The sequence below is a fragment of the Piliocolobus tephrosceles genome, chromosome 7 (genome assembly GCF_002776525.5).
Source record: "Piliocolobus tephrosceles isolate RC106 chromosome 7, ASM277652v3, whole genome shotgun sequence".
NCBI lineage: Eukaryota > Metazoa > Chordata > Mammalia > Primates > Cercopithecidae > Piliocolobus > Piliocolobus tephrosceles.
Genome location: NC_045440.1, coordinates 85,851,654 through 85,875,747, shown reverse-complemented (window position 1 = coordinate 85,875,747; position 24,094 = coordinate 85,851,654). Strand labels below are relative to the sequence as shown.

The 24,094-nt window shown below is 37.1% G+C and overlaps 1 protein-coding gene across 21 annotated transcripts in view; it reads right to left on the bottom strand.

The window, feature by feature from the left end:
• The window catches only part of RALYL (RALY RNA binding protein like), a 725,790-nt gene that overhangs the window by 8,430 nt on the left and 693,266 nt on the right, over nt 1–24,094 (bottom strand). The gene's annotated exons all lie outside the window — the stretch shown is intronic.

The following is a 24,094-nucleotide window of genomic DNA, read 5'->3' as shown; positions in this document are numbered from 1 at the left end:
ATCTATCTATCTATCTATCTATCTATCTATCTATCTATCTATCTATCCATCCATCCATCCAGGGTCTGCACTGTACATACAAAACTAAATTATTTATACTGTATTTCACAAATACTCATCTTAATGAAGAGAATCCTGAGACACAAAGTCACTTGACCAGGGTCTTACTGAAGGTGCTAAAATAAATCCAGCACAGAATCACATATTTTTGCAGTTACCTGAGGGTCACATTAAATAAATACTTGATTTGAAATAAACATGACAGAATATTGATGTCCCTTGTGTGAAGGTTGGCAATGACATGTTCCCAACAAACCTTCCTCTAAAAACATGGGTCCTTGGTGGGAGTTACTTTTAGATTTACTTTGGGCACTGGGAACTGCTTTGATTAGCAGAGTTTTGGCAAGTGAGTGTTAGGAATGGGGGCAAGCATCTAAAGCACTGTTTTGGAGATCCTCTTCTAACAGTATCAGCAAGTGAAAGAGCAGAGGGAATTCGCTTCTGGGTTACAAAGAAGAATTGTGAATATTTACTTGCATATGTGCACATAACTTTAATAAACTTTAAATAAACATTGACCTTTTAAGGGGGTGATGAACAATGCTTTTTTTGAAACTGGATTTCTGTATTTTTTTCTTCTACGTAATAAGGCATATATATTTTTGGTCTTAGTCTCTGGTTCTTAGCACAGAGCTCCTAAATCCCTTATAATTTCCTAAATGATAAGGGTGATGGGAGCATCTTTCATTATAATATTTGGTTTTTGTACAGAGCTTCCGGAATTCTTGTAATTTCTTAAGTGATAGCAGTGTCTTTTGTTATTCATAACAAGTTCTTTGCTCTCACTTGAGTTTATGATGATGAGGTGACTTAGGGTAAGGCCCCTAGATAGTCTCAAGATAGTGTTGGTCTCCAGAAAGACTAAGTGATTAGAAGGTTTGAACTTTCAGCTTCACCCACTGACCCACTGAGGAAAGTGAGAGGTGCTGGAGCTTAAGTGCCATAAAACTCTTGAACATGAAATTTGATGAGCTTCTCACTTGGTGAAAAGAACCATATGCCAGGAGGAGGGTGCACACCAACTCCACTGGGACAGAAGCTCCTGTGCTCAAAACCCTTCCAGTGAAGTTTTTCCCTGAATTCTGTGAGCCATCCTAGCAAAGTATTGAACAGGAGGAGGGGGTGCATGGGAACCATGATTTATAGCCAGTAGAGCAGAGCACAGGTAAAAAGCTGGGACTTGCATTGGTACATGAAATGGGGGAGTGGGAAGGGTAGTCTTGTGGGACTGAGTCCTTAACCTATGGGTTCGGATGCTATCTCCAGATAGATACTGTGAACTGAATTAACTATAGGACACCCAGTTGGTGTCCACTGGAGAATAGCTTGCTGTGTGGGACAACCCCTCTACCACCACATTTGGTCATAGAAGTGTTCTGTGTTGTCAGAATATAATAGAAGATATCAGTGTATTTTTCATCAGACCTTCTTACAGCTCTATCAAATAGCTGCATACCTGTAAAGTATTAATAATTCAATGTAATTGACTCATGAATTGGATATGTTTGGCTTATGAAAATATATAACCAGTTTTATTACTTTATATAGAAAATACCATATCTTGCATAGGAATAAAAAATAAAAATTAAATAAATAAAAATTAAATAAAAAATAACAAATGGAACCTTTCAAAAGCATATTCTAGTCAATGGATAGTTGCTAGTTGAACTTTCTGTTGGGAAGAGAAGGAAATTAAGCCTCAGATTTCCTATTCTGTCATCTTGCTGATGTCATTGTTTTTGGCTAAACTTTTTCAATCTAATATATCAATACTTCCAGATATAGTTACTCTCTTTAAGTTGATAGAAACAACTCAAAGAAAAATCTATTTGTTGCTTAGTATCAGTAAATAATGGAGATAAAACATGCCAATGAATATCAGAAAATGAAATACATCTTAAATTTTGAAATCATTTAAAATTCTGGGTAAAGTTTTAGAATAATTGGGCCTTTTCTCAAAGTTATTAGTTTTCATATAAATATCATAAAATTTCAAGTGATTTGAATTTACATTAATATTTTTCCTATAGCAAAGGTTAAGAATGATTTCAAAAAACATGATATTTTATATTTTACAGGAACAAAGATTGATTCTCTGGCACACAGGTAAGTTTCAGAGGACTGAGGTGCAATCAGAGTACTGAGGTAAGAAGCTATGCACATGATTATATAAAGAGCATTTTCAAGTGATTTTTTGATGTAATTACTTTTTATGTAGAATTCATACTTATCTCTTCTATATATTTTTACTTTATAAACTTTTTGGCCCATATCTTTGACGGTAACAGATTTTTTGTTTTGAGATTTGAAAGCTGTCTCATTTAGACATAATAACATACGACACCTATCAGTGTAAGTATGAAATGTTTACGTGACTGTCTGTATTTTAGGTACCCCTGTTAATATTAGATCACTTATTTTAAGCATTTAACATCTTACAGCCCAACACTTTGACAGCATGTCTAACAGAGTAGAAGAAGTAGATCTTTCTCTGACATCTTTTTCTTTATTTCCAGTTTTTATTTGAATAAAAATTATCATTTTTCCATGGTGGCAGTACAAATAGAACTGTGCCATGTTTAGAATGTACATATGGAACTTCATATACCATCCTGCTTCATGTTAGATTGTAATTGCAAGTGTCATGAAAAATGTTTTTCTCTTGATCCAAAGCATTGTGTAGGTGTGCTAAGGGGGCATGTTATAATTTGCATACCCTGGGTGCCTCTCTACTCTGACACAGCCTCTTCTCTGTCCATCCTTTTCTGAACCTCATTTGTTATTAAAATCTAATTAGCTATTGTTTGAAACAAAGTATGAGTGTCTGATTCTCGAGGTTAAAGTGGGAAATGAGGATCTGTTAATTGTCAGAGAATACCAAAATGAAAATGTCTCCTTAATTACACCTGGGTTCTTTAAATAGTTTTGTCACTGCTTTTTCCTTGGCAGTAAAACTTTGAGGCTTATCTTTAGTTAAAAACTTACATATATTGAGGGCTTTCTATATGTCAAGCCCCCTTTTAAGTACTTTAAATTTTTTTTCTTCCATTTCATATTCACACCAGCACCACGAGGGAAGTGCCATCATTATACTCATATTATAGATTAAAAAACTGAGGCACAGAGAGGTAAGCCATTTGCTCAAGTCACATAAGTCTTCATATTTGGCTGTAACTAACCCAGTGCTTCGTTCATACAGCCTTTATTTCTTACCTTTGTGTGTCATACACTCTCTCCTATTTACAGCAATTTAGATCATGCCTAAGCTCTCAACATCATTACCCAAATAGTAATACTATTATATTTAGCAGCTAATGCTCAACTACTTCTGTGTTATATAAATAGAAGGTTTATTCAAAATTATTTGTTATCTATTTCAGTATTTTTGTGGTAATTTCTTCCTATTCCCTTTGGACAAATTCTGTGGTATTAATTAGGAATGTTGAGACCTTACATCCTTTGAAAGGCAATAACAGGTTTGTAAAGAGGCTTTATTGAACTATCTCAGGAACATTTGGGCACTAGCCGAGCAGCTTCTCTACAATCAACTTGCTCTATTGAAACAAATATGTATAAAATATTTATGACTTTAAGTGTTCTTTTCATTGTGTGTGTCATAAGCTTTCCTTGTTAAAAATGAGGATATCTGAGAAGGCAGTATCCTATTTTGATGGAAATAATTTGACATGTCACAGAGAGAGCCCAGGTGAGGGCATCCCGTTGTCAGTAGTGGCTAGTGACCCAGAGGGCCATCTGCCTGCTGAGATCCTCAGGGCTTTGAAATACATGGCATGGAAGTGCTATCTCACTTTGAACAATTCTGAGATATCAAACTCTGTAAAATGTGGGGTACTTTTCCAATGTAATCTAACAAGTCAGTCTGCAGGCGGAGTTTCTTCCAACTTCAAGTAGAAACTTGTGCAAAAAAAAAAAAAAAAAAAAAAGTGCTGGATGGTGACATCCAGTCAGAATATTATTCAGTGGTATCATCTTGTCAGACATGAGATGCAGATCAGCAGGATTGAGCTCTGCATTTCCTGGGGGTTTAGGGGAAGTGCACAAACTGCTAGGGCTGCCCAAGATATTGTTATATGGGAAGATTCATTAAAAATATTGACCCATAGTGAAAGGATATCTGCACTCTCATATTTATTGTGGCATTATTCACAATAGTCAAGCTGAGTGTCTAACAATCGGTGAATGGATAAAGAAAATGTGGCATATATACACAATGGAATACTATTCAGCCTTAAGAAAAGAAGAGAGGACTGGCTTTTATAACACCGTGGATAAGCCTAGAGGACATTATGTTAAATGAAATAAGCCAGGCACAGAAAGACAAATACTGCATGTTCTCACTTCTATGTGGAATCTAAAACAGTGGTTGGAAGCAGAGAGTAGAATGGTGGTTACCAGAAGCTGGGAGGTAAGGGAAATGTGGAGATGTTTGTCAAAGAATACAAGGTTTCAGTTAGGAGGAGTAAGTTTTTTTGAGATCTATTGCATAGTATGGTGACTATAGTTAATAACACTGCAGTGTATATTTCAAAATTGCTAAGATAGTAAATTTCAAATGTTTTCATCACAAAAATTGATAAGTATTGGGGTGATGAATATGTTAATTAACGATTTAATCATTCTACATATGTATACATACACTATAACATCACTTTGTATCCCTTACATATATGTAATTATAATTTATCAGTATACAATAAAATATGAACATTGACTCATGTAGTGAGAACATTGCTCTTCCAGTTCTTTGGATTGCATTAATGAGAAAGTTTATATTTGTGTCAGTCTTAACATTTCCCTAATACTTTCTATTCTTTTTAATGGGAGAGAATGAGAGAGAAACAGGAGAGGAGAGCAGGAACACAGGGCTTTTTGGTCATACACAAATATCAAGCTATTTTTTTTTAAGTTTTGTTTTTTCATTATGTTTATTTTAAATATATCTCCTACTTATGAAAAGAGATACTTGGTTTTTCATTTATTAGAGTGAACTAAAGTTTAGTGTTAAAGATACATTTATTTTAAATAAATAATTAGGTAATGTCATAAAAAACTAAGTAAAAAATACCAATGATGCATAGTTTCGGCACAAACCAAAAGTTGTGTAACAATCCAAATTAATAAAATTTGTGAAGCCCTAATACAACGAAAATATCTAAGGGTGTTAGAATCTTACAGACCCTGATTGAAGGCTGATTCTGCCTCTTATGAGCCATGTGAGCTTGGGGAAGTTACTTAACCTTTCTAAAATCAGTTATTTGTAAAATAGCTACTCCTCGAAGTTATTTTAGGCAATAATGAAATGACATATATAAAAAACTCAGCATTGTTTCTGGAAGGTAGTGAAAATGGAAACAGTATTGTTTTCTTTCCCTGTTTCATCCTGACTTGGAATAAAATAAAAATCCTCTCAGCTTTTCACTGTTTGTGTGTGTGTGTGAATATTATATCTTATTTTCTCAGATTTCTGCCTTTTTAAAGATAAGGCAGAAAAAAGATAAATCTGTTTTCCACATTTTTGAAACAACTAAGGCCCAAAATGATTCCAGAACTTGTTCAATTCACACAGCTTTAAATAACAGGGATAGGTATTATTTCCAGTAGACCACAGGCTAGGAAGGCTTACTTTTAGGAAAGGTTACTTAATATTATTAAAATGTATTCCTAAAACTGAGGCAAGACAAAAAATATCAAATATGCATAAGGTTTCTGGGATACTTATCAGGTTCCAGGTGAAAAGAATTCTTACCAGGTTTCCAAAGGCCTGAACTTTAATTTCATCTCAGGCTATCCTGGAACAGGCTACCCCAGAGCTTGTGATTTTCCATATTCAGAGACATTCTAAAGACAGCGAAGGTTTAGAAGGGAAGATCCTTAGGCAAGGCAAGGCTGATAGTGCAGCATGGTTGTGCCAGTGAGAGATTTAATGAGTGGAGAACCAGCTGGGCACAGTCCTGGCTTCTGGATGACAAAGGTGTACCATGCCAGGGACTGAGCTAGAGGATGCCTCTTTGCAACTTGAATGCTACCCGGATAAAAACTTTGTGCCAGTCCATGAAAATGTACTTTTTAAAAAATGAATTAATTTCCAGAATATGGGGCAAGAATTGTAAAAGGTCAGCACCATTTTGGCAATAAATCTCTTTTCCACTGTGATTCTGTCTGTTGAGCTATGAAAAAAATTGGGGAAGAAAAGTGCCCCACTTTTCTTTTCTTTCAATTTCTGATTAAATGAAATGTGTTCATACCTGTTCCCATTTCTTCTGTCACAGATTATTAGATTCAGTGTAGCCCAAGCAGGTATACCATTAGTTTCCATCAGAAATACTGCTGTTAATGACTTTCTTAGCTTGTTCAAGTACAAATTTCTTGCCCTGGTGTTTATCCGATGAACATTGTCTTTTATCTATTCATTTATTTTTATTCTGTTTTTAGCGTTTTCACAGCTCATCATACTCAATATTTTAAAAAACAGCTAGAAAAAAATCATTAAAGTCCTGTGCCTGTGAAACACTAGGAAATGAATCAATTATATTTGTATTTGGAACATTAGAAAAAACAAACTTGAAAAGGATTTCTAGCTATTGGGCAGAGAAAATGCTTAGGCCACAGAAGTTCAACAACCTCTGGAAAAGGCAGTGAGAGGTCAGCATTTACAATTAACCACCTTTCCCCAGAAAAGTCTATTAATCTATTCAATACATACACTGTAGGGGAATTGGCTTGTGTAATGTGCATATACTTTAACATTTTATTTGAATGAATTGCTGGATGTTTCTAAGAAATAAATAGCTTCTGGTATTTCTGTATAGAATATTTTACGTATTCAAAACATTTTAGGTTTAGAACTTAAAAAACACACAACTAAAGGTTCCAGTGTTTTTATAGATTGTAGGAAACAGGAGTAGTACTATCATGTAGATCTGGAAGAAACAGATGAGGATAATAAAAAAAATAGTATTCATAATTGCTTGAACCCGGGAGGCAGAGGTTGCAGTGAGCCAAGATTGCACCACTGCACTCCAGCCTGGGTGACAGAGCAAGACTCTGTCTCAAAAAAAAAAAAAGAATATATATATATATTATTCATATAATGGTAGTGCCAGAAAATTCAAGGAATAGAACACTGTTGTGTCAGGAATCCAAAAATTCATTGTTTAATAGGATAAAGAGAATTACTTTTATGTGTATTCTTAGAATACAAAGATAAGTGGAGAAATTGGAATGCTTGCACACTGTTTGTGGGAATGCAGTATAATGCAGCCACTCTGGAAAACAGTACGGAGGTACCCCTCTCCACAAATAAAAAGAGAACCATCAGATGACCCAGCAATCCCACTACTGTGTGTTTATCCAAAGAAATTGAAATTAGGATCTCAAAGAGTTATGTGCAATCTTACACTCTTCACAGCACTATTCAAAATCACCAAGATGTGGAAATAACCTAAATGTCCACTGACGGATGGATTTTGTAAAATGTGGTATATACATTCAAGGGAATATTACTCAGCCTTAAAAAAGAAGGAAAATCTGTCATGTGTAACAACATGGATGAATCTTGAGATTATACTGAGTAACAGTAAGACAAATACTGCATGATTCCACTTATATGAGGTATCTAAAATGTCAAATTTGTAGAATCAAAGAGTGAAATGGTAGTTACCAGGGGGGAGAGGGAAATGAAGGTGTTGCTAATCAGTGGGCATGAAGTTTCAGTTAAACAAGATGAATAAATTCTAGAGATCTGTTATATAACATTGCATAGTCAACAATACTGTGTTGTACCCTTAAAATGTTTTAAAGATGGTAGATCTCATGCTAAGTGTTCTTCTGTTCAGTCTCTCTTCATTGGCAGACAATTCTCCCATTTAAAAACTAAACAGTTAAAAAGTCATAAGAAAATTGGGTAGAATATGCATGTAACATGCCACAGTGAACAGAGGCAACATTAGAAACCAGAAAGGGAATAAAAAGTGGTTAAAATTTTATGAGTCTAAATGATATTTCCATGGTTACAGTGCCATTTTTAAAGATTACTTTTAACCAATGCAATTTGTAGAGTCTTTACACTTTCCCATAAACTGGAGGTAATTCTAGTTAAAGTAATGCTTTAAAAGTCAACTGAAGCAACTCTACAACCACTAGACAACCAGTGAATTTTTTCTTTCTCATGAGTGGCTAACAGAAAATGGAAATATTTTTGAACATTTGTAATAGGTTTGGTTAAGCATACTCAAAAGCACGTGTTCACATATTTTGATATTATTTTCTTATAGAAATAAAGTTAATTCTTTTGGTTCTCTTATGTTTACATTATTTGCTCAAATTACATTTTACCTCTTACAAAAATTGTGTAAATGTTAGCATTAAAAATCACGTTTTAATACTAGTTTCTTTAAACCTAGAAATTTAGAAAGCAGAGGTCAATTAGCAATGGTTAACAAAATTTACCTTGTGCTCATATTTATGTCTTAATAAGTCCTCTATTTACAATATCCATCATATCTATTTTTTTCAGTGAATTACAAATAGACCTTTTAATGGACAAGTCTGAATTAAATAACAATGAGGCTTAACAATGGACACTGAAGTAAAAATGAATTTAATACTCCAGTCATACTCCACTGTATTAGTTTTATGGACTATGTTCAGGTTCAATAATATATTTTACAATGTGAATCTTGGATATGTTTTAGAATATAATCTTCAATTTGAGAATGAAGCAGCCTGCCTGCAACCCTTTCTCCCCAAAAGAGGTTTTTTTCTTTCTTATTCACTTCCTTTTACTCAGCCCTTAGAATGGTGCCTGATTACAGTAATCATTTAGTAAGTATTTGCTGGCTGAGTGAAAAAAAAAAAAACAGCATTAAGGGCAAAACACGTATCTAGACTAATTTTTACTCTATTGCATAAAACTCTTAATGTCACTAAGATCATTTTTCCAATAGCTTTTGCCCTTTGGTTTTTGGGAATAATTTACAAGAAGAGAAAGACTTGTTTGCCTCTCAGAATCTTAGAAGAGTTTATTGATTTAATAAATTTGACTTGGCATCATAGAACTATAATACAGGTTTTGCCCACCCTACACAAAAATAAGCATTCTGGGCAAACTATGTGCAAGGCTATTTAAGAACCCTATGTTACTGATATTGGTATGTAGCATCTTACTCATCCTTATAGAACAATGGGAGTTACCTCCTGGGCAGGCAGAAGATGTCACTTCTCCCCATAGAACTCCCTCATATGTGTGTGTTCAGTCACCCGCCTGTAAGTGGTCTAGTCTGTCTCTCTGTGTTCAGGGCAATGTGAGGAGACTAAGGTATTAAAGGGCGAGGGTTAGGCTTGGGGATGGGGTGGGATTCAAAAGACCAAAATACAAAGATTTAGAATTTGTGGTCCAATTATGTACGGCTAAGTAATGACAAACCCTTCTCCTTAAATAAGATAATTATGTATCATCTCTTTTATCTTGATTAGTTCCTTTATTCTTAGTATTCCCATATAAATAAAAATAACTTCCTCCAAATTTGAAATCACTGTAACTTTTCTCAGCAATTTCAAATGATTTGGTGTTACACTGTACCCCAGCTCAACAGAGAATACCTCAAAAGAGTGTCTTGATGTGAGAGACAAGATTGCTAATAAAATATTCTGGACTTTTAAGACAATAAAAGTTACAAAGGGTGTGCATAAACACCATAACCAAATCATTAAAAAAAAAAGAGAGTCTTACTATGTTGCCAGGCTGGTCTCGAACTCCTAGGCCCAAGTGATCCTCCCACTTTGGACTCCCAAAGTATTGGACTACAGGCATGAGCCACCATGCCTGGCCAACAAATCATTTTAATTTTTTTCTTTCAGTGTTACTAAAACTTCCTGTAATTGGCATGTCCACTAAATTTTGTTCCTTGAGGAAAATACTAAGTTTGCCATACAAAATCCCATAGCAGGGATTTTCATAAACATGATCCTATTTAATCTTTTCAATAACCCCCAAATTTTCCTTTAACAGATATGGAAGTGAGCCTCAGAGACTCAGTGATTTGCCTAAAATGTGATATCAATTAAAAGGCTTGTCCATCTGAACCTGAAATCCAAATAACCCCTAAAGCCTAAATAACCCAAATAACTGAATCGATAAATGCATATCTGCACTTTGTAAGGGCAAATGGAAACAATTTTCTCCATTATAAAAGGCAAAGCACTAACTTTCCCTTTCCCCTTTCTTAGTGTATCTATTTGGAGGCCTGGTGAATCTGCGTCCTTCCTCTTACTTTTGACATCAAAATAAATTTTATTAGGGATTAAGCCCATTCTCCAATGTCTGCAATGTAGACATATGATATAGTTTGAATATGTGTTCCCCGTCCAAATCTTATGTTGAATTGTAATCCGCAGTAATGGAGGTGGGATCTGGTGGGAGATGATTGGATCATGGGAGAGGATTTCTCAGGAATGGTTTAGCATCATCCTCTTGGCACTGTTCTTGCAATGGTGAGTGACTTCTTGTGAGATCTGTCTGTTTAAAAGTGTGCGGCACCTAGTTCTCTCTCTTGCTCCTGCTCTGGCCATGTGACTTGCCCAATCCCACTTTGTCTTCTGCCATGATTATACTTCCTGAGGCCTCCTCGGAAGCTGAGGAGACGCCACCATCATGATCCCTGTACAGCCTACAGAACTGTGAGCCAATTACACCTCTTTTCTTTGTAAGTTACCCAGTTTCAGGCATTTCTTTATAGCAATGTGAGGATGGCCTAACACATCTCCAAGACTGTGAGTCAAGTAACATCTGGATATGTGATGATGTTGAATTTTATGTGAGCCTTATTAAGAAAGTTAGGAAACCCTTTGTTCTGGGAAATGGCTTACTGCAAAGAACCACCCTTCTCCAGTTGATTTAGATAAGATTCACACCTGCTTATTTACCTATAATAAGGCCAGACACAGACACTCCGAATTCCCACTCTTCCCCTCATACATGACTAACTGAACTATTTTGTCTCCATTGGTCAATGAGAATAAAATGCTTATTAATCAAACTTTGGTTAAGAGTTTCTCCTTTTCCCAGGACCCCGAACTTCAGTCCACCCTCAGCCTGAGCCAGCACCCATCCCCTCTTTAAAGGCCATCCTGGAAAATATGCTGGCTTCAGGGTAAAACATCTTCTGATATATTTACTCAGTATGCCAATCTTTCATCCCACTTCTGCACCTTGGGTTCTTTCTAATCTTGTTTACTCCTCTCATAAAAAGAAAAACCCTTCTTGCCTAGTACTTGAGATGCTTGCAGATCTCATGGCCAAAGCATTCTCCCTATTGCAATAGTCCCTCTGCCCCCTTGCAATAACCCTTTCAAATAAGTCTCTCATTACTAAGTCCAGATTTGTTTTTTACTTGACACATGTAAAAATGCAGCCCTGGAATTACCTCTGAGATCTCTCAAGAGCTGTTTAGGAAACTGTCATGAGGTATAATTTTTTGTCTCATGGAAATAATTGTCCTTTCTTCTGTTTGGCCAAATAAAATGTGTGAGATTTTGTCCTGATGACCAGGAGGGTTTGAAAAAACTTTAGACTGAGTTTTTCCTGACTATTGGCTCCTGACCTCCCTTTTCTTAGAGCATTTACTTTAGAAAAATTGTATTTGTAAATTTTCCCTCTGCCCCTTGGAGATATAAATCTTCCCCCAGCTTCTTACCAGTTGCACAATCCCAGGAATATATTTCTTAAGGACCTGGAATCATCAAGTAAGAAGCAGCCTCTCTCTCTCTCTGTGGGAGGTGTGAACCTAACTTAGATAAGCAGCAATTAGCAAACACAGATGGCCTAATTACACTGACCAACCTTCCCCTACCATCCTCCAGTACTTTTCCACTAGTTACCTCAGTGCTTAAAATCTCTCCTGCCTGTTTCAGCGGAGCTGAGTTCAATCTCTCTCTTATTATGATAGTCTTGATTTCTGTTGAAACAGTCTTAAATAAAATCTTCCTTGCCCATTTAACTTCATCCATTGTTATTTTTGCTTTGACACTAACATTGTGGTCACTTTGGTGCTACCTTACATGCTTGTAAATTTGTTACCGCTTATGCAATTTTAAAAATTTTGTTTTCCTACTATATTGATAGGGAGAGGTTTTTTCTTCCTTCTTCTCCTTCTTCTCCTTCTTCTCCTTCTTCTTCTTCTTCTTCTTCGACAAAATTTCGCTCTTGTTGCCCAGGTTGCAGTACAATGGTGCAATCTTGGCTCATCGCAACCTCTGTCTTCCAGGTTCAAGCCATTCTCCTGCCTCAGTCTCCCAAGTAGCTGGAATTACAGGCATGTGCCACCATGACTGGCTATTTTTTTTTTGTATTTTTAGTAGAGACAGGGTTTCTCCATGTTGGACAGGCTGGTCTTGAACTCCCAACCTCAGGTGATCTGCCTGCCTCGGCCTTCCAAAGTGTTGGGATTACAGATGTGAGCCACTGCGCCCAGCCGGGAGAGGTCTTTTTGTTGGCAAAATGGTTTTATTTTTCTAACTACTTTTAGATTGCCCCATTTTCCTCTAACACATTATAGCATTTTTAGAAAAGTAACTATCTTTTCCTATTTTTGTATATTTAAAGCTTATTTTTAAGCTGCTTCTCATTTCCAAAGGACTCCAGAATCTGTTCTCTTCCTCCTGTGTTACCCTCTGTATAGAAACTCAGAAATGGTGAAAATATTTTATTTTGTTTGGATCTATATTCTAGATTTATTGTTTGGCTTTTAACATCATGAGAGACTGTTTGAAAATTGTATATCTACCACAGTACTCTTAACATCTCAAAAATCCTTAGAACTAAAACGTATTTTTAAATGATCACATCGTATGATAGCTGCACTGATAGCTACAGTTGAAATCAGAGCATCTATCTTATCTGGGCGTACTTTAGTTTTGAATCCTCTGAAATTTACTTTCTTTTGAACTTGTGACTCTTTTCTTTTGGCTTTAAAAACTGTAGATCAGGACTGAGAGGAAGGCTTATTTCCTGGTTTGTTTTATAAAGTCAGCATTCTAGCTTTCCTAACTAAATTCAGGTTACTTTAAATTTGCATTTCTATCACTTGTGGGAGACAATATTTCAGAACCACTGAAAACCAACATGATAGCGTCAATACTGCTGTGTTGACTTTGATGTGTTGGTTTTAAGCCTCCTCCTGTTGTTCCTTCTCAGTGCCTTCAAGACTCAGGCTGCTGCCTGAATGACCAAGTGATTAAGCTATAATGAAAACTGTTTGCTTCCATGCTTTGTATAATAATCCTCAAAATCACAGAGGGAATGCACACAAAAGTAATACTTAGAACACGATCTGACAGACAATAAAAATGTGCTTAAAAATGTTCATAATGTATCTGAGGTAATCTGAGGACATTTTCCTCTCTCTTTCTTTAACAAATATTTATGAACATTAACATATGCTAAGCACTACACTGAGGAAAAACACAAAGTAAAACAACCCCTGAGAAGTTTACAAATTGGTGATCCAGAAAGAAGGAAAATCATTACTTACAATATAGTAAGTTAAGTATGAGGAGCTATGTAAAAAGCATGGCCTAAAGAAAGAAGCAAACCCAAATGGATGTGTCCTTGTTGGGGGACAGATTTATGGAATGGGTGACATAGAATGATCTTTAAGAGAGGAGATGTTTTTGCCAGAGAGAAAAAAACATAGAAGGTAGAACAAACAGCTTATTCCAGGCAGAGGGAACAGCATACATAAATGCATGGAGGCATATAACACAGTGTGTCAAAATCATCAAGTAACCCAACATCCCTCAATCTACTCACTCATCCATCCCCTTAAAAATGCTAGATACTGTGCTATGCGTGAAGGATCCACAATGAAAAAAGAACAACCTGGCTCAAATGGTTTTAAGTCTAGTTGAAGAGAAAGACATTTTAAAAAGTGGTAGCAGCACTGAAGGAAGTGTCCTAACAGAGGTTTGCGGGAGTGGTGGAGGATGCACCTGAGTAACTTGGAATTTCAAGAAGGTTTCCAGATAAAACTGAGTATTGAAATAAAAGTGGATGTTCACCAGGATCAGGTATGGAATGATATTTCAGGAAAGTCAATCCCTATCCCTCACCCTTACCCTTCAGGCAACCTCTGTCTGTTTAATTGCAATGATACACTAGTGCTCCACTTCCTTGACAGCATTTGGTTATATCAGCCAATTTTGGTCAGTCTGAGTGATGGTGTGCAGTGTTACCTTCCTGTGGTTTTAATTTGTACTTTCTTGAAGACTGATGATTTTGAGTGAGTTTTCATATGTTTACTTCTTTGGTGAAGTGTCTATTTGCCTTTTCTTCTTCATGTACCATGTGCTCTATCCCAGTAGTTCTCAGCCTTGGCTGCACTGTAAAACATCTTTAGACTTTTGGTCTGGGCTGCACCTTCTGAAACTCTGATTTAATTATTATGGCTTGTGGCCCCTGTCACTGGTGTTTATGAAAGATGCACCTTCAGTAATGTCATGTGCACACAATTTTGAAAACTCTACTGTTGTATTTCAGGGTTCTCGAACTTCAGGAGGCACCACAATCACCTAGAATGCATGTTAAAACATAGAGGACTGGGTTCCACCCCAGAGTTTCTGATGCAGTGAGTCTGGATTAGAGCCTGAGAATCTGCATTTCTACAAATATTCCACATGATATGATGCTGCTGGTTCTGGGGCCATCCTCTGAGTTCCACTGCTTTAGCCAAACTAAACTGACAACTTCCCCAATTCTTTCATACCTTTCTTCCTTGTATATACTCTCTTCTCTCTGTGTGGAATACCATCTGATTCTTGTTTTTACTTTGCATACATTTTTTCATTCTTCAAGAACCAACTAGAATGTTACATAGACTTTGTGAAGTCTGCTGTATCATCTCACTTCCCATACCCGATTGCATGCCTTACGTGACATTTTTACCTATCATACTGTTTTGTTTATTTGTTCTGGTTGCAACATCTTCTCTTCTACCCAGAGAGAGCTCTGTGAAACCAGAAACCAGTAGGTCTTATTTTTTGAATCTTAAGCAACCAACAGTATCTGGCACATTACTGAGTTTCCACTATTTAATTAAAAATTCTTTTGGTGGTGGTTTTAATGAATAAGTGTCTGGGTGACTAAAGAAAATGTGATATGTAAAGCTTCTCACATATTCAGTTTTCATAAACCACAAGTTACCATCTGTTACTAAATTCATGGCTAGATCACATGAGCCAGAGAACAAATCTATAGCAAAAACTGAAACAAAAGCCCTATATCATCACAGGATACTGTTAGTGTTATCTTTATTTAAAAAGCCATAAGAATAGAATTTAAAAATAAATTGTTTTGAATTGAGTGTGCTGAGAACTATAAAATCAAATAAAAATGTAACAACCTGAAATCAAATCATAATTCTTCTCAGAATATTACAGTTGTTTCCTGAAGTCTTTCTTATCAAATAAGAAGTGCTTTTTAACAAATTTGAATACTCTAGCATTTTTAAAAATACAAAGTTTCATATGAAGATTATGTTGCTAGAAATGTAATGTTTTATTGAAAGCTTCACTGGCAAAATGAGATGATCATAACAATAGCAATAATGATAACAACAGCTGCGATTTACTTGTTTACTTTGTGCCAGTGACTTTAAGTGCAGTCCATGCATTAAATTTTTTAATCGTTACAAAAGCCCCATGAGGTGGGTATTATTATTCTGTTTTCATACCAAGGCTGAAAGAAGTTAAATAGTTTGTTCAAGGCCAATATTCAATTCCATTTCTTTGTAGGGGTGCCAGATAAAATACAGGAAACCCAGCTGAATTTGAATTTCAAATTTGTTAAATAAAAACACTTTTTGGTACATTTCATGAAATATTTGGGACACGATTATATTAGAAAATCATTTACTATTTATCTGAAATGCAACTTTAACTGAGTGTCCTGCATTTTATTTGCTAAATCTGGAGACCCTATTTCTATCTGACTCCAAAAATTTTGCATCAGACCACTAGGTTGTATTGCATTCCAATTTTCTCTTATGTACAGGTAAGTATAGGTTTACTTATATGAAATTTCAAACTTTTAGCAAGCTTCAAACATTTAGCAAAGCATCAAGGCCTTTTATAATTTGCCCTCTGTTCTCCTGGTCCCCACATTCGGGGTGCAGCAAATGCCAAGGCCTTGAAGCAGGAGCTGAGCAGTGCTTGCCTGGAAGCTACAGAGCTGATGTGGGTTGAACAGGAGAGAACTAGAAGCCAGATCAGAGATAGCAGGGACCAGATCACGCAAGACTTTGTAGATAATTGTAAGGACTTAGGTATCTATTCCAAGCAAGGTAGGCAGTTATTGGAGAGTTTTAAGCACAATGACATAGCCTGGCTAAAGCTTTAACACAACCAAATTGGCAGCTCTTTGGAGAACAATCTGCAGAAGAATAAGGCCAGAAGCAGGGAGTTACTGCAAAATATTCAGTCAGTAGCTCATGTAGCTCCTTTGCTCTGTAGTAGAACCCATGGTTCAGGCTTTAAGCTGTGTTACTTGGGGTCTTGGTGACAACTTCCAGCTTAGAGCTGGGGACAGGGCATTATCCTTGTAACTTTCATGTGGAAGCTGATGTGGCTTCTCTGGCACCATGAGACCTGAAGGGATCTTGCACCAACTGCACCTAGTGGGTCCTGCACCTCTGAGTGTGAGAGAGGCATACTGGTTCCCACAAAATGCAGCAGCAAAGGCTGTGGCAAGGCTGCATCCCCAAAGGGGAGGGCAGGTAGTGGGCAGGCAGAAGAAGAAGCACATCATCAGATACACTCCTGAGCACAGGTGAGATACTTTCTGTGACCCCCCAGAAGCAGCGGGGAGAGATTGTGAGGGAGTGGCAAGGTATTGCAGCTATGCAGAAGCTGAGGTAAAGCCAGTAGACTTTTATTATTAATATAACTGTGACTTAATTTATCCCATGTCTGGAAATACATGGAAACATGTGGGTCACCAAAATTAAATACAGGAATTTAAGTGGGACAGTAAAACAGAAAATACAGGCCTGGTACAGTGGCTCATGCCTGTAATCCCAGCACTTTGGGAGGCCGAGGTGGGTGGATCACCTGAGGTCAGGAGTTCGAGACCACCCTGGCCAACATGGTGAAACCCTGTCTCTACTAAAAATACAAAAATTAGCCAGGCGTGGTGGTGGGTGCCTGTAATCCCAGCTATTCAGGAGGCTGAGGCAGGAGAATCAATTGGACTTAGGAGGTAGAGGTTGTGGTGAGCTGAGATCGTGCCATTGCACTCCAGCTTAGGTGACAGAGAGACTGTCTCAAAACAAAGAAACAAGTAAACACACAAACCAGAAAATATACAAAAGGATAAAAATGCCCTACGATAAAAACAAAGACTTGGCAAAGTTTTTCTGACTTTGGGAAAAAATATATAAGAGGATACAAGTGCTCTACAACACAAAAAAGACATAGCAAAGTCTTTCTGACTTTCTAAGTCTCTTTTTTTTTTTTTGGTCATAGTGCAGTAGGTCACCTAGACTAGGTCAATTGCAGGACACATGCACCATGATTGTTTATCTTATCCCTAACTCCATCCAAATAATGTTTTGATTTATTTATGCCTTAAATATGTGTTCTCAGTAGGACAGGGGAGATAGCTTATGATGGATTGATAGAGTTCAAGACGAAGGTCTTTGAATGCTGTGCTGAAATACAAAAATCAAACAAAATTCAAAATCAAACAGATTAAGTAAGTAAAGAGTAGCACAAAATGCTTACTCTGTGGCAAGTATGTGCCTTTTAGGCATTACTTCATTTACTCCTCATGGCAGTTGTGAGCCAGACACATATTATTGCCAACCCTCTTTTATAGATGGAAAAACTAAAGTCAGTGAAGGCACAGGTAAGTGGCTTGCTCAAAGTCATGGGACTTTGAATACGCTTCTGTGAGACTGCAGGCAGAGCTCTTGTTTCTAACAGTTAAGCCATCCAACCTCCGGGAAAGATTTTGCCTTAATGGCAGAGTTCTTTAACTAAAGTAAAAATGATTAAATCAAGTGAGATGCCAAGAGTAGCAAGTCTGAAATAAGAAGGGACACTTATTACAAAGGTATCAGAACTCTTGAAGAGGTGGGATTCCAGGTGGAAAGCTGGAAGCAGAGATATCTGCCTATTACATACTTTCCCTCACATCAAAGGCTGAGTCATAGCCCATTTCTGTTGAGAATAGCTGGCCAGTGGGCATGCATGAACCATGCAGGTCGCCTAGGCCAGGTCAATTGCAGGACACATGCACCATGGCTATTCATCCTATCCCTAACTCCATTCAAATAATGGTGCTGCTTTCTTTATGCCCTCACTATCTATTCCCAGTAGGACAGGGAAGATAGCATATGATGGATTGACAGAGTTCAAGATAAAGGTCTTTGAATACTGTGTTCAAATACATGCCCAAATCCAGCAGATTAAGTACTACTTTCTTCCTTGTAATTTATAATTCTAACTAATTCAGTTGGTACTACCTTTGTGGAACATGTCTCACAAGTTCTTGTTTGTCCTCTAGCCAACATTCATTCAAAATGATAAGAAAGAGAAGCACAGTTGATAAGGGGGATCATCCAGGTGAAGGACTTCATTAGGAAAGAAACAAAAAATCTCAAAAAGAAAGAGATATTTTCAGTCTTTCTCATAAAGAACAAGAATATTGATCAGAATGCTTTATGCATTCCAGTTTTTCAATGGTGTACCAGAATGTTTGCTTTGAGTTGTCTTCAACTGCAGGATTGGATTTGAGGTCCAGACCTTCCCCAGTGTGCATAGAAATTCAATACCTGGTAAGCCCAGGTGACTTACTGCTTAGGTGAATGTTTTGTTAAATCCTGAAAGATGTATTACAACGTAGTACTCAGCTTGCATGCCTAAGTATTACACAATTCAGCTAGGTAAATCTACTGTGGATTCTTGCTAGATTTACCTGATTTGATTGCGTATAGTCAGTAAAAGGAAAAGTGATTATAAATAGAATTCAAAGGAACTCAAATTCTCCTTAATCCATTTAAATGTTTTGCTTGTCTATAGTTTCCTCTGGGAATTGATGATTTAGCTCTGTAGTTTCAAACCTTGGCTTGATTCCAGGGCTGCTGCTTGAGATAATCTACATTGGCATTTTTAGCAAGCACCCTAGGTGTTGAGTGTGAGTTGACCAAAAACTCTCCTTTGGAAAACACTGGATTAGCCTAAGGCTGCATAACACATCTGACAGCTTAATAATGTCCTAGAGTGTTCACAGAAGCCTTTTCCCATACACCTGAGGATAGCTCATTTGCTTTTTTTGAATTAGCACTGTGTTAAGCACTAGCCTTCCTATAGTATTTCCATTATGGCAAAGACCACTTTAATTTTGGATGATATTATTTTTTATAAAGAGGAATACAGATTTGGTGGATACAAATAAAGAGAATAAAATAGTTTGAAATGTTGTATTTGTGAAGTTTCCAGTAGTTTTGTTTTTTAAAATTCACCTTTATGTATCATGTGACTTATCTAATGCATTTTGGATTTTAAATATATTTTGCATTAAGTGATCTGGGGACAATGAAGGATGACTTGAATATTGTTTATTCAACTTTAGCACACGTCGTTTCTTTAATTTGTCATCCTTCAAGGTAAAGTTCCAACCCCATTTCTGCCAGGAGTCTTTATTGACCATAGTGGCTATGTCTGGTTCCCCACCTGTAAATTGTTTTTCATATGGTTCTTACCATGACATGCTGCGTTGTATTTTTTGTCTGTGGCCTTTATCCTCAGTCAGTTCATATCTTTCTTATTTTCTTTCTTTATGCCCAGTGGTCAATGAATGAATACTTGCTAGTGGATTTATTCAGAAACACAACTATAGTAGTGGTTTCATAGTGTACGTATAGTGCATCAATACAAAGAGTTTAACTGTAGATACATCCAAATTTTGATTTCTATGCACTACCGAAATATATAGGTATAGATTATTATAGAATCACAGATTTTTAGTCTTGGCTGACTTCTTATAAATTATAAAGTCCAAGCTTGTTTTTTTGTTTTGTTTTTCTGTTTTTGTGCATGAGGAAATCGGTCATCTCTCTCTGTTTTTTTTTTTTTTTTTTTTTTAAGACAGTTTTTGCTCTGTGCCCAGGCTGGAGTGCAATGGCACAATCTCAACTCACTGCAACCCCCATCTCTTGGGTCCAAGTGATTCTCCTGCCTCAGCCTTCTGAGTCGCTGGGATTGCAGGTACCACCATGCCTGGCTAATTTTTGTATTTTTAGTAGAGATGAGGTTTCACCATGTTGGCCAGGCTGGTTTTGAATTCTTGATCTCAGGTGATCCATCCACCTCAGCATGAGCCACTACGCCCAGCCAGGAAATCAGTCCTTTCTCTACAAGCCACTAAGCTACTTGAGACAAGGAGTCATACTCTTAAACATTTCCTTTCATACATAAAGCAATGACTTTAGTTATCCCTGCATTTTTGGTAGCACCTGGTGCATGCATGATAGATTTCCAAATGTTAGTTGAAAGAATTGCTTCATGGAAATCAATTTCACTAAGTGTATATTTAGAACTAAACATTATGTGGATAGTCTGTGCTCTTATCTTTGGCTTCTCACCATCTCACAAGACGCCCCACCACCTACAGCTACCCTACTAGCTCATTTTGTTGAATCTCCTTCACTTCAGATCCAGTTCTTATTTCCTGTTCATTCTTTTGCAATGGCATTCTGGATTTGCCCTGAGCAGCCAAATGGGCATGTGGATACCAGCTCTTCTTTGTGAGAAAATCTCTAATTATATTGTATCTTTGCTGTTCAAGTCTTTGATGCCCTTTATTATCTAAAAAGAAAAGATTTACGTTTTTATTTCACTTTTTGGGAGCCAAGGATGGTTTGGTTCAGTAGCCTGGAAAGGAGAAAACAGTGAACACCAGACTAAGGAATTTTCTCTTGGCCAATCACTAGGAGAGACTCCTTAGTTTCAATCTGGATTGCAAGGACTGAGTGTTAAACCCTTCCTCATTTATTATTTTCCAAGTCTTAGAAACAAAATGATATACTAGAGATAGGATTTATCTCCAGTTCCCTAAGCCTCCAATGATAATAACAGGGTTGAGGGAGGAAACCTGAGTACCTCCAGGCAGGTGCTCAGTTCATCAGCTACTTCTGTATATTTAGAGCATAGTCCAGATACCATGGTTTGGATTTATTGCCATGACTGTATGGTCAAGTCTTGCTCTTTCAGATATATTGCTCCTAGGAAACATGTGCATACAGAGTAAAAAATCAAACAGAATGGTTTTTGAAATTTCTGATTTTGCCTTATATTTTGTAAAAAAGAAAGTCAAGAGAGACTAGGAGAAGTTATTTGGTTAGGTAGTTCAATTAGGACTGATAATGATAGATCTGGGACTGAAATTGGCTATGCCCTCTCTTTCATGTCAGCCTTTTGATAACTGTCTTACTCTTTCACTTTCTCATCCAATATTTGGAGTGACTTCATGTCCATCTAGATGACTCATCTTGCATCTGAGCCCCTCATTCCTTAAATTCTTCATCTGCTGTGACTTTGGCACTGATCCCACTTCTATCATCACTCCCTCCCATGGAGCATCTCATCATCTCTAACTCTCCACCTCTGAAATATCTTGGTCCCTAAGTACAGACTTTGTTTTTTTTAAATTCATTTAGTTCCTCTGTCTCTGGTCCTTAATGGTATATATAGGGGCTTTTTGCTCCCTTTGTGCCCTTATTTTCTCATTTTTAACCCCCTGCCCCAACCATGTTCCCTTCCTTCCCCATTGGTTATATTCCATGACCCATCTAGTCAGCCACTCTTTTTAAACTAATATCCTCAACTCCTTTTATTTATTGTTGTTTTTTTGCACTTATCTGACAAAAATGCAACTCTGAACATGTTTGCTTTCTTCATGCTTCCATAAGGGCTGATAAAAGCCAATGGAGAAAAGGCAGATTGATGACTTCATAACAGTAGTTCTCAAAGTGTGACCCCAGACCAGCAGCATCAGTATAATTTAGGAACGTGTTACAAATACAAATTCCTAGAGCCCCCTTCAGCATACTAAATCAGAATCTCTCAGAATGGGACACAAGAATCTGTGTTTTTACAAAGTTCTCTAAGTAGTTCTGATACATTTTAAAGTTTGCAAAATACTATATTAATTCTTGATCTTTAACCTTAACTGACTACTAACACTGCCAATCTTTATATGTTTTCTAAATTAGTAATCTTTAGTGTTTTCCATAGGAGCCTTTTCAAATCTTTTTCATTCTCCTCAAATCTGTGATAGTGCCCATCTCTCCTCATTCCCCAGAGGATATCACTCTCTGACTTAATCTAGTTTGTACTTGAACTCCCTCAAACTCCTGCCACAACATCCTCAGACTAACCATAGTCACTTGCAGTGGAGGAGTCTTCAGGTATATATACTTGTGTTCTGGATTCCTTTCCTTTCAGCATTGGGGAACTTTTATCTTTCTCTTCACCAAGTTCTCTCTCTCTACTGGCATTCTTCACCTAATCTCATCACAACTTACATTCACACTCTTTGGGATTTTGATTCTATGTGTGATGAAAAACATTGTAGGGTTTTAAGCAAGGAAATGGCATTATCTGACAGATAGTTTATAAAGATTTTTACCCTTCTTCTGTGGAGATTGGGTTGCATGAGGCAAGAGTTGAAGCAAGAAAACCAGTTTAGATATTATGGAAAATCTGAAGAGCAGGGATGGTGGCTTGGGTCATGGTACTTGTTGTGGAGTTGTAACTAACTTTGGGGGCATGAGTTGGAAGTAGAATTAAGGATAAAGGTAGTGGTCAAGGATGATCTTAATCTTTGGTTTTAATAACTATGTTAATGGTGATACTGTTTACCAGAATGAGGAAGTCTGGGAAAGAATAAAATGACTGGAAAAAAATCAAGACTGTTTCTGGCCTTGTTAAGTTTCAGTTGTTTATTGGAGATCTGTGTGGTGATAGGCAGCTAAACATTTGACTCTAGAGTCCCATGACTCTATCCCCATCAGGGATAGAATGTGAATTTAGGAATCTTGGCCTATAAGTAATATTTAACACTCTAGTATTTGATGAAGACACCTTGGGACAGGGTGTAGAAAGAGAAGATGGCCCATGACAAAGCCCTGAGCTACCCTAATATTTAAAGTGGGAGCATGGAGGGAAAGTTTCTAGTACGGAAAACTGAGAATGAGCAAATGGTAAATTAGGAGAATTTCTCAGAAGATGGAAGTGGTCAGCTTATGCAAAATTCTGCTGAGAAGTAAATTAAAATAAGAACAGAGAAGTAACCATTGTAAATGGCAACATGGAGGCCTCCAGAGAGCTCAAGGAGTATAATCCTGACAGCAGAGGTCTGATTAGAATGAGTTGAGGAAATCATGTTGTTGAATTAGTCCTGCCAAATCATGTAGTCCTGCCTAAGGAGAAGCTGGGACATTTGTTTGTTCTTCACTCTAATCCTTAATCAACAGATTCCTGAAATCAATATCAGTCTCAGAACAGGTGCTTAAGTTCTGCAAACTGATACAGACTTTCATAGAAATAGGGGTGGTTGTTAAAAGCTCATATTTGAAAAGTTTAAATGAAGGTGCTGGCTGAGCGCGGTGGCTCACACATGTAATCCCAGCACTTTAGGAGGCCGAGGTTGGCAGATCACTTGAGGTCAGGAGTTCGAGACCAGCCTGGCCAACATGGCGAAAACTCATCTCTTTTAAAATTACAAAAATTAGCTGGATGTGGTGGCAGGTGCCTGTAATCCCAGCTACTCGGGAGGCTGAAGCAGGAGAATCCCTTGAACCAGGGGGGCGGAGGTTGCAGTGAGCCAAGATCATGCTACTGTACTCCAGCCTGGGTGACAGTGAGACTCTGTCTCAAAAATAATTAGTTAATTAAATAAACAAACAAAAAATCATAAAGGTGCCATGAATTTTAACAGAGCTGGCATGTTAAAAGTCAA